The following is a 12,372-nucleotide window of genomic DNA, read 5'->3' on the forward strand; positions in this document are numbered from 1 at the left end:
TGTGCTTTATTGCTAGTTTTTCTATGTTTTGTGTGATTTATTGCTAGTTTTTCTATGTTTTGTGTACTTCATTGCCAGTTTGCATGTTTTGTGTGGCGGTCCGTCCTCTCTGCCTACCTCTGCGGGGTAACGGCGTGATTAAAGAAAAAATACTTGATCACTCCAAAGTTCGTTTTATGAAGAGAAATATTAAATTAATTAAATAAATAAGTTGCATAAATCTGTTGTAGGTTTGTTACAGAGAGAAATTTGATAATGTGTTTACACTCGCGTGACCTTTCGTCTGATAATATCGTATTATTTTACAAAGGTCAACAAATTATTTCATTATAATGTTGAAATTTGTATTGCTTCAATTTAGTTATATAAATATAATCATTTGTTTGGATATGTAAACTAACTGAGCATCACGCCATTTTATCAGTTTATGTACGCAGAGAGGATATACCGCAAAACAACTCTGTATTAGCACACAATCCTTGCTTCATTTGAATTTAAAAAGACGCATACGCGAAGCGCCTTGAAGGCAAGTGAATTTTGCATCATTTTGATCACGCGTAACCCAACACGTCTGGAATGAATTCGTTCAGGAATACTAATTTACAACGTTAGCGCTACAACATTCATACTTGGACCGATACGTGTATTTTAAACCTAATTTGACGTAATGCGCCTCAAGTAAGTACTTGATTCACTTGATAGTGCCATTTGGGGGAAATGCTTTCCATGTAGATTTTAATGGAAACCAATGTCGCCAATTGGTGTAAATTTCATGATAATGGTGAAAAGGAGTTTTTCTGTTTATTTATATCCCTTTGAATTCAACTTTTAATCTTTTTTTTTTTCAATTTGAATGCAAATTTTGGAAGTGGAAATTAACCCGTTTCCCGTCATCCGATCGAGCTGTAACTCGGCAGATAGACTTGTTGTCGATGACAATGCATTTTATCATGTTGGTAGCAATCACGTACACAACGGATGACATTTCAGTAGTTAATATACTAGATTCTACCCGATAGGCATTTGTTAATGTTGGTAGAGACACTACAGGGTGTATCGGCACTAACCCGACAAACTTTAACCAGCTATTCCTTAGCACATTTGGAGTAAAAAATGTTATGTGCACTTTGCTGTCCGGTAACGTTTTTTTTAAATAAAAAATTAATTAAACATATTTTCACCACATGTCACCACTGTTTTATCCTTTGTCAAAATTTGAAAGCAACGTCGAAACTCGCGTGCCGCTGCGAACGAAGCCCGTATTACATAATCCAGTACCAGAAAATAAATATTTTATTTAACAATAATGATTATTCACATTTTTCGTATGCGAATCACTGATTGTCTTCTTGTATTGTACACATCAGTTTTATTTTTGTATCTAAATTGTTTCACCTCTGGAATGCTCTGGTTTCACCTCTTACGCGTTTCACGTATTAAATAGTCTAATTTTGAAACTAAGAAACTAATTAGTAGGTTTCCTGAATTCATAATCGAAGTCCAATAATTCTGAGCACTTTTAAAAACAATTTTCCTCACTTAGGTACTTATCAATAATAATAATTGGATTATTTGAACAGCGCCGTTGTTTTTTAAATCACCTTAAGTGCCCTGTCAAAGTGTTACTTGCTAGGCTATCCTACAACGTATATTTTTTAATAAATTTAGTTACTTACAACTTCACGGAATGTGATTTATGAATATTATTGCTTATGTTAAAAGCCTTCCAGAATTACCGGAACATAACGAGCAGCTTGACACACTTAAGTTTATTTCCACTAATTTGAAGGTACAAAGAATGTATAGTTTTAAAAACAATCCTGATGAATCAAAAAACGGTTCATATAAAACTGCTGCGCAACACACTCACACAAAGGAAAGCACTCACACAAACGTCATGACTGCATTGGACTGACCATCTGCAAATGAATGCTGCCAGATTGCTAAGTTATTTACATAATAATTATGAAATTTTATTTAAAACATCGCAAATTTTTTAAAAACTCGACAATAAATTACAACTATAATTTAAAAAAATATTCTTAACCCCACGCTTTTTCGTAATTGATTAATTAATTCAGAATTTAAACGTTGCTTGAAATGACTAGCCATATTTGGTGACCAGATCTGAATATCCAGGTACTTCCTCACCTTCCACTCCTTCCCTTAGCCATAAAACTTTCCCCAATTCAACATAAAAATTGTGTAGATATATCGAATGTAATGAAATGCATGATAATTATACCCCAAAATACTTACTTATTCAGGGAAATATACCCCTGAGTCATTTGTAATTCGTAATTGATTAATTAATTCAGAATTTAAACGTTGCTTGAAATGACTAGCCGTATTTGGTGACCAGATCTGATTATCCAGGTTCAGAATTTAAACGTTGCTTGAAATGACTAGCCGTATTTGGTGACCAGATCTGAATATCCAGGTTCAGAATTTAAACGTTGCTTGAAATGTCTAGCCGTATTTGGTGACCAGATCTGATTATACAGGTTCAGAATTTAAACGTTGCTTGAAATGACTAGCCGTATTTGGTGACCAGATCTGAATATCCAGGTACTTCCTCACCTTCCACTCCTTCCCTTAGCCATAAAACTTTCCCCAATTCAACATAAAAATTGTGTAGATATATCGGATGTAATGAAATGCATGATAATTAGACCCCAAAATACTTAATTATTCAGGGAAATAAACCCCTGAGTCATCAGTTGGAAATACCAACGACATTAAGTGAAATTTTAAACAATGCAATAATAGGAATTAGCAAATAATAATTTACGACACTTTACTCGGAAATCAATAAAGCCAGGATAATAAAAATAGAAAGTTATCACTTACGTCGTCTGTAAGTGGCTTCACCACAGTTTGATAATGCCGTCAGAAGGTGAAACAGCTGTCACGCGTAATAATAATTACAACTAGCAGAACTTGTTTATAAACACACTGTTTTTATAAATTTAATAATAAGACTGTTAAAAATTTAAAAAAATCTCTAAATTGAAATGGAGTTCTACAAACTAAACTTAAAATCAAATAAATTTATTGCGAAGGTTCAAAGTACTGTACTGTAATATTATATTAAATAATTCTTGGAAATATTTGAATAAATTTTTACGTGTTTAATTATTGTTTGAAGTCAGATTAAAGCGATTAAAAAACCCACCTGGCAATTCTTATTCGAGTTTCGTTGTATACTTACGTATTGGCGCGCTTTTACAATAACAATGGTATGGCATCATTCGTCTCATTTTTAACTATTATTATTTAGTGTGTAGGAAAGAGCGAAGATGGTTTTCGACACACTTGCTTATAATAGCCCACACGGGACTTGAGACAGAATACGTGTGAAAGAGATGACAGTAGCGCGGCGTTGCCAAGTACTTTACCCCTATACTGGGGGCAGTAACGGAGTGTGGAAATTTTATTTATTTTTTGTTTTTAAAAGAAAAAAAATGTTACCGTACAGCAAAGTGCCCATAACACTTTTTACTCCAAATGTGCTAAGGAATAGCTGGTTAAAGTTTGTCGGGTACGTGCCGATACACCCTGTATAATGCTGTTCGGAGTCGATATATTTTTATTTATTGATAAATGATTTAGAGAGTACATGTGGTTTTTTGTGATATTTCACCCTCCATGCTAGGGATGACCATGTGTTATGGCGGGTGAATTTTACAGTTTGCGGACATAGAATCTATACATTACTATAATATGAAAAAGAAAAATGATGTATAGCTAGTTTGGGTTGCAAAAAGAGGATGGAGAAGTTACAGAATTATAAGAAGATGAAAAATTTGAGAAATTATTAGTAAATAGATCACACTAATTAATTATGTACATACTATACCGCTAAGTTAGGGAATAAGGATATATTATGTTTTGTCTGAAAGGTGATTAAATTGATAGAGTGTAGAATGAATGGGTATTGTAGTTGTAATGCATTCCGTGTGTAAGGATCCATTTCTCAATTTGTTTTTTAAAGGAATGGGATTGACTCACAGTTTTCAGGGATAAGGTTAAAGATTTTAGGAGCTAGGAAGAAAAATTGTCTTTGAGCTGACGTGGTATGTAGTGAAGGTACTTTGTAGTGACCGTTGGTTATTGTTCTGGTGTTATAGTTGTGTTGTAAGAGAGTTTTGTTTTTATATTTGAACAGGAAATGTATGTAGGAAAATTTTAGGTGGAGTTGTCGTATGTTTAAGACCTTATACTCCATGAGAAGTCGAGTGGAGGAGTATCTACATAATAAATGAAGGTTAAATAATCAGTTAAAAAAAATTAAATTATTTGTGTTTTAAAACAGATGTATTATAGTATCAAAACTAAGTTTTTTATGAGTTGATTGATTTTTTTAGTCATTAGCAATAATAATGTATTCTTAGTTGTAAGTCACTAATTATATATTTTAGTTGTAAGTCACTAGTTATATATCTTAGTTGTAAACCACTAGTTATATATCTTAGTTGTAAACCACTAGTTATAAATCTTAGTTGTAAACCACTAGTTATAAATCTTAGTTGTAAACCACTAGTTATAAATCTTAGTTGTAAACCACTAGTTATAAATCTTAGTTGTAAACCACTAGTTATATATCTTAGTTGTAAACCACTAGTTATAAATCTTAGTTGTAAACCTTTATCAGATCACATATAATACTTGTAAGTTATTATATGTGATCAGTTAAAGGTTAAATAAATGAAGTTGTAAAGCGTCCTTCAGATAATTTATCCAAGAAAACGGCGCTATAGAATAATCCAATAATAATTATTTCCCAGCTTTACCGTGAGTTATTTTGAAAATCAAGAGTGTAGTATTTCATCGACCTCGGATTAAACCTATAGATTTGTATGAAATTCAAGTCACGCAGTCGCCCGTCACAGGCACTCTAAATAGATAGATATAATGAATATTGGGAGTAGGTACTGAAAAAAGATTTAGTCACAAAACACGGCCGAAGCCATTTCAAGCAACATACCAGTTGGACTACGACGTCTACAATCTGGTGTATATTATTATGTTGAAGGAAGTAATAAATGATAAGGAGATAAGTAGGGGAAGGTTTGTGAAGTATCTGGTACTATTCAGATCTGGTAACCAAAAGCAGGAATGTTGTTTTTCTTCGCTCATATAAGGCTTGCGGAATTTGCTACAATTGGAGTACCTAGGTATCAATTAATTGATTGACTTAACAGCACTGAACTTATAACTCCTAGTGTGTCAATAAATCCACCGTGGATTTGCTAGAAGCTCACAGTACTTGCTTTGTTAAATATATTTTATTCTTTTAGCAGAGAATAATGTAGTCTAATATTATTCTAGCTTGTCGTTTAGTCACTTGCAAACATGTTTATTTTATCTGCGAAAAAGCGAGTCAACAATACAATTCCAACTCAAATAATGTCATAATTCCGATTTCTAAAAGTTATAATAATGTATTTATTTACAGGAAAGCCTCATATGACTATTTTTATCATGAAAAACTATTTTTAATTGTACTTAACTATTTTTATTATAAAGAACTATTTTAATATTTAACTGTTTTTTTAAGAAGAACTATTTTAATATTTAACTGTTTTTTTATGAAGAACTATTTTTTTTATTAACTATTCTTAGTATGAAGAACTATTTTTATAATTATTTTTTTTTATAATGAAGAATTATTTTTATAATTATTCACTATTATTTATTATGAATAACCATTTTATTATTTACTTTTAATATTGTGAAGAACTATTTTGCTATCAACTATTTTTATTTAAAAAACTATTTTACAATAATTGACTATTTTTATTATAAATAACTATTTTTAATGAGGATATTTTTATTACAAACTATTGTTATTTAGAGAACTATTAATATGATTAACTATTTTTATTATGAAGAACAAATTTGCTGGAAAATATACAAACCTCATGAATTCTTTGTATGTCTTTATTAATTTTTTTTTCTCTTTACTTTAACTTATGTAAGTTAAAGGTAAACGTAATGTACGCTATAATCTACGCGTTCATAGATGAAGTAAATTTAATTATTTTATGAAAACACACTGTTTGCAAGTTATGTTTTAAAATATTAAAACGAATTATAAGTTTGCGCCCATATATACAAAATATGAATATGAATAAATAGTTTAAGTCCGTATAAAAACTAGATTCTTTGAAGAAAGGCATACAAATATAACAATATATATATACACCGATACAATATACCAATAATTACGTTTGCCAGGGATACCACACAGGATAGATATTAGAAAAATATATAAAAAGATTAACTGGTAAAACTTTACAATTTACAAAAACGTAATTTTGCAAAAAACAAGTAAGTTAAAACGAATGGTGTCAGCTGGTATTCGGCGGGCGATCATTCCATCCCTGGCTTTCAAAGGGTTAACTATATAATTGATTTGATAAAAATCCGACACAGTCACTAGACAATTTAGAAGAGTCAGAAGTAAGGAAAGATTGTGCCTACTTCTGGAAATTCACAAATCCACTGTTTTCTGTTGAGGTTCATCTAAGGAATTAATTGATTCACTCGGCTGTAATTAACTTTTACAGTCATCATTGCTTATTGCGACTAAATATGATTGAAGGTCAAACTATATCATTCTTACTGTGGGTACATTGCTATATTCAGTTTAATTATGCACGTAGCCTTTGTAGAGTGTACGTACTCGAATACATGGTGTTCGGAAACTAGTGGTACAAGCGGAAAACAGATGAATCTGAATTACATAGGCAATATATATTTTTTTTTAAATCAGGAATTAATGGGCAATTTTCGTAGGCTTGTCTACGCTTCCGCAAATCTGAAAATAACTAATTTAAAACTTTATTATTGATTACTTGAAAACGATAGCTCAAATAAATAAAAAAAAATACTAGAGTTTACTGCTTGAGCCATTAGTTTCCGAACGCGGCATAAAACTGTATGGAATTAGACTTATAATAATAATCATCTGCATTCTGATGCAAACCCTAATGTCAAGCAGAAATTCCTTGAAATTTGGTTCCATCACAAAACAGAACAGTTTAAAAAAATGAACCTAACGTAACCGTAACATAGCGTAACCCAACGTAACAATAACGTAACGTAACCGTAACCTAACCTAACCTAACCGTAACCTAACGTATCCTAACGTAACGAATCGTGACCTAACGTAACCTAACGTAACAGTAACCTAACGTAATAGTAACCTAACATAACCGTAACCTAACATAACAGTAAACTAACGTAATAGTAACCTAACATAACCGTAACCTAACGTAACCGTAACCTAACATAATAGTAACCTAACGTAATGGTAACCTAACGTAATAGTAACCTTACATAACCGTAACCTAACGTAACCGTAACCTAAGATAATAGTAACCTAACGTAACGGTAACCTAACATAACCGTAACCTAAGATAACAGTAACCTAACGTAACAGTAACCTAACATAACCGCAACCTGTAACATAACGTAACATTAACCTAACCTAACCTAACCTAACGTAACCGTAACATAACGTAACTCAACGTAACCTAACGTATCCTAACGTAACCTAACGTAATAGTAACCTAACGTAAAAGTAACCTATCATAACCGTAACCTAACGTAACAATAACATAACGTAACAGTAACCTAACATAACCGCAACCTAATTTAAATGTAACCTAACGTAATAGTAACCTAACCTAACGTTACCTAAAGTAACCTAACGTAACCTAACGTAATCTAACGTTACCTAATATTACCTTAATGAATGTAAACCAAATTGAATAATTATTATATTAACCTGAGCTTTATTTTACAAACCAACGCTGACCCATGAGAAATCACGGGATATTATATTATCCACTCTGCTGGATCCAGCAAATACCTGGATCCAGCGGGACTAAGATTGTTCAGTCCCGCATTTGCGGTTGCATTCCCTAGATATAAGGTATACCAAGAATATACACATTTTTGGCTTGTAGCTTCCTCTTAATATTTTTCATGACAAGCGGACGTGTTCCCGGCGTTACTTGTGGATATGCTTAGGAGATAGACATATGACATTGAAAAACTTTTTTGTAGGCCTTTTTAAGCTATACAATTCCGTAGTACCACAGACATAGGAATTAATCATATGTCTATGCGTAGTACATTATTTTGATGTATCTCATAAGGTTTAGCCAGCGTTGGCAATGTAGTGCCCGAAATATATTTCTTACGACTTGATTACCAAACATAGAATTTTCTCTATTTTCTATAAATATAATATATGTCAATTATATATGTCAACCTTCCGGAAGAAATTATCTAAATGGTGATAAAAACCTTATCAAAATCCGTTGCGTATTTTAGAAGAACTAAGCGCACAAACAGTGACTTTGATTTATACTGTTTAGTTGGAAAAGCAGAAAAAACGTAGTAAGTCTTGAAGTTTTATGAATCATTGCAATAAAAACGCTTCCTAGTTCGTCAGACAATAACACAAAGAATCTGCGATGGTCGTAAGTTTGAAATAATTATTCTATTCCGTTTATAAACGTATATTCTTGTAAAACAACTTAACGTAATATTCAATCCATTAAATATTTACAAATATTATTTTTTTTAATGGAAATTTTCTCTCAAAAACTTCGATATTCAAATGATTAAGGCGATGCACTACGTCGTGTAATATTTTAAATTGAGCCGTTATCAATAACAACCCTTACGTAGATAGCGATAAGGTTTAAATTCCAGCTTGACACCATCCGTTTTGATTTATGCAAAAAAAAACATGGCCAAAAAGTGCCTTTTATTTTATTTTGTGGATGTTCAGGCATAAATATTTAATTTTTTTTCGATCATTTTATGGATAACTTAATTTGTCACATTACACAATAAAACAATAACCGAAAATGGGTTCGTAAGTAGGAGATATTGAACTTTAAAGCAGTTTTCATAGGCCTTATACATTATTTTTTTCTGGGCTTATAAAAAACTTATCTAAAAAATACTCGATTATTTCAAAGGCCAAAATGTATTCTACTCGCAGTATTTAATTAAAGCATCTGAAACATTTCTAAGCGACCAAATTTTCAAACCGAAAACACATGATTTTGCATTACTACGTATGGCATCGCCTTAACATGTTATTACGGATTTTCTTGCAAAAATCATTGTTTTTGCAATTTTTTTTACTGCCAATAATTATATTGAGGATTTTTGCTTTTCATAGGTTATGTCTCTTTCAATTGATATATTTAATTATTTAATTTTGTAACTAGGTTTATTTTTTGATGTAAATATCGCATACGAGTCCCATCTGTTCCATTCTAATAGTGCCAACCGGAGCCAGTCAATACTATTGCATCCATAATTATTTGGGCATGTTTTGAGGTTGAAGGGTAATGGAATGGTTATTCAGATATGTTCACCAAACACGGCTAAAGTCATTTTAATCAACGTTTCTGAATTGTAGATAATATATATCTGTCCAAATTTTAGCTTTTTGAAAAATACGTATTTAACAAAACACGACTTATTTAAAACTAGTTGCCACGTACCTGGCCTTGCTGGGGGTTAACCTTATGATATAGACATTTACAACACTAGACTTTTCTGTAGAACTTTTTAAGATATACAATTCAGTAGTACATTATTTTGATGTATCTCATAAGGTTTAGCCAGCGTTAGCAATGTAATGCCCCAAAAAAAATATATTTTACGTCTTGATCATAAAACATCGACTTTTATTTACTTTCTATAAATATAATGTGCATGTTTTATATATGCAAACCTTCCGGAAAAAAATATCTAAATGATAGTAAAAATCCTATCAAAATCCGTTGCGTCGTTTAGAAGAACTAAGCGCACAAACATACGCGGATAGCGACTTTATAAATGTACCTACTCTCAATTCACTTGAGTATTGAATATTGTTTTCATTTGAGAAAAGATTTCTTCAGACTGTTAAACATTTTCAAATATAATAATGGATGCACAAGTTAGTGTAATAACACTAACTTGTGTTTTTTTTGCCCGTGGTCATGAAATATAACATGTACGCCTCTGGCCAAAGTTTTTTAAAAAATATATTGGGGTCGATGTATTGCAATGACCTGGCTAAAAACGTACAGAACTATTGTGAATTGAGAGTAGGTACATTTCATAAACTATTGGAGCAACTCCTATCCTTTTCTTATATTCCTCTATTTTTTTTCTTTACCTTCTGACTTATAACATGCTTTCCTGGAACACTTTTTTTCAAGTTTTTAAGCTAAATAAATAGAATAAAATAAAGTCGCTATCCGCGTCTGTATGTGCGCTTAGTTCTTCTAAACTAAGCAACGGATTTTGATAGAGTTTTTACTATCATTTAGATAATTTCTTCCGGAAGGATTTCATATATGAAACATGCATATTATATTTATAGAAAGTAGAGAAAAGTCGATGTTTTATGATCAAGTCGTAAAAATATTTTTTCTGGCACTACTACAGGAAGCTACAAGCCAAAAATGTTTATATTCTTGGATACCTTATATTGTAGGTAGGTAATAGGCATTCAAATCACTTGACAAACGGAGTCTAGAAACGTTCAATTTCAAGCACAAAACTATTTTACTGTATTTTAACTATAATACTGTATTTTTTAAAGTCGTTTCCTTTACGCGTTCATACATTTCTATTGAAAAAAATATTTTTTAGTAGTTTACATTCAAATTTTTTATTGAGTAATTTATTATTTTTATTTTTATTCTACTAAAGCGAAACGATAGGAAAACCTTTAATTTTTCTAAAGCATATTTTTTGGTATTCATAATGTACACCAATTCGTTATAAATATTAATCAAAATAGTGATTTAGCATTAAGCTTCACTTTAACGCTGGCTAAACCGAGAAAAAATGTACTATGGAATTGTATATCTTAAAAAGGAATAATCTTCCACATTACATCCGTCCCTACGAATGGATTCATATCTCTCTAGAAACATGTGAGATTTTAGTAATACGTTCATCAGAAATGAAATCATTAAAATGTGAGCGTTGAACAAACCCCCGTTAAAAACGATTACAAACAAAAAAAAACAAACATAAAAAATGTAATATTACATACTTCAAACCATCAAAATTAAATTTCTCAGTTTGGCTAAGTGATTTGTCGTCAATATTTTTTGCTAACTGTATATAAATGCTTTGTATTTCAAGGCTATTATCGTATATAAATCTCTAAATAAGTAGTTATCCGCTTATGTATGTTTGTGCGCTTAGTTCTTCTAAACTACGCAACGGATTTTGTTATTGTTTTCACTAACATTTAGATTATTTCTTCCGGAATGTTTACATATATAATACATGCATATTATATTTATAGAAAGTAGAGAAAAGTCCATGTTTTGTAATCAAGTCGTAAATTTTTTTTCGGAAGTTTACATTGCTAACGCTGGCTAAACCTTATGAGATACATCAAAATAATGTAAAGCGGAATTGTATATCTTAAAAAGGCCTACAAAAAAGTCTGCCATTATATATGTATATCTCCTAAGGATAACCCCCAGTAACGCCGGGTACAAGTAAACTAGTTAATATTTAAAAATTCAGCTTGCGTATGTTTGTGCTCGCAAAACTCGAAAAGTAGTCGACCGATATTGCTGAAAATTTCTGTGTTTGTTCTTATTAGTGCCAAGAATGTTTAGATAATAGTTTGAAGGTAGAAGAAGTGGGACACGCCCGAGGAATAGCAAACGCAATATCTCTACATTGTAATGAGATATGGAGTCGAATTAAAATCGATGTAATGTAGATTTTTATGAGTAACATTGTGATATACAGCAGTGAATTGTGAAAGAAGTCGGAAACGCCTGAAAAAGACATCAGTGCGAGCTCCACTAGTTTTAGATAAACTCGAAAACATCTCAATTTGACATTACATACTAATTAAATACATTTGTCAGACACCATTATACCTATATAAGATAAATAAATAAATCATAATATGTTATTAATACTCACAATAAATTATTGGTAGTTTTATCGACACACTTTTAACTATTTCAGTGGCACTGAGTCTAAACGACTAATGTAGACTGTTTATTGACGCTAAGAGAACACACGACTGGACAGCCGCTCGGACTACGAGAGAATAACTTCAATGGTAAACGGTTGTCGACGATTACGTAAACTTATTATAAAAACAAGTAAAAAAAATGGATTACCACAGGCTGTCAAACGGTGGGACGCTATAAGAAAAACATTAAAATTATATAATTGACCATAACCTTAGATGGATACCTCACATCAAACAAATCACAAATAAACTTCTCAAAACAATACACATTTTCCAAAACATAAGAAACATATATAAAATAAAACAATTGAAAACAATATATTTTGCACTTATTT

At 31.3% G+C, this 12,372-nt stretch overlaps 1 protein-coding gene across 1 annotated transcript in view; it reads right to left on the reverse strand.

The window, feature by feature from the left end:
* Positions 1 to 12,129, reverse strand: part of Gel (Gelsolin) — a 106,555-nt gene extending 94,426 nt beyond the window's left edge. The window contains exon 1 of the mRNA XM_089641594.1: positions 11,983 to 12,129. The gene's annotated coding sequence lies outside the window, so the exon portion shown is untranslated. The remainder of the gene's footprint in view (positions 1 to 11,982) is intronic.
* Between the last annotated feature and the right edge of the window lie 243 nt (positions 12,130 to 12,372).

This window comes from Hesperophylax consimilis, chromosome 17 (assembly GCF_061612785.1).
Source record: "Hesperophylax consimilis isolate HC1 chromosome 17, BYU_Hcon_1.0, whole genome shotgun sequence".
NCBI lineage: Eukaryota > Metazoa > Arthropoda > Insecta > Trichoptera > Limnephilidae > Hesperophylax > Hesperophylax consimilis.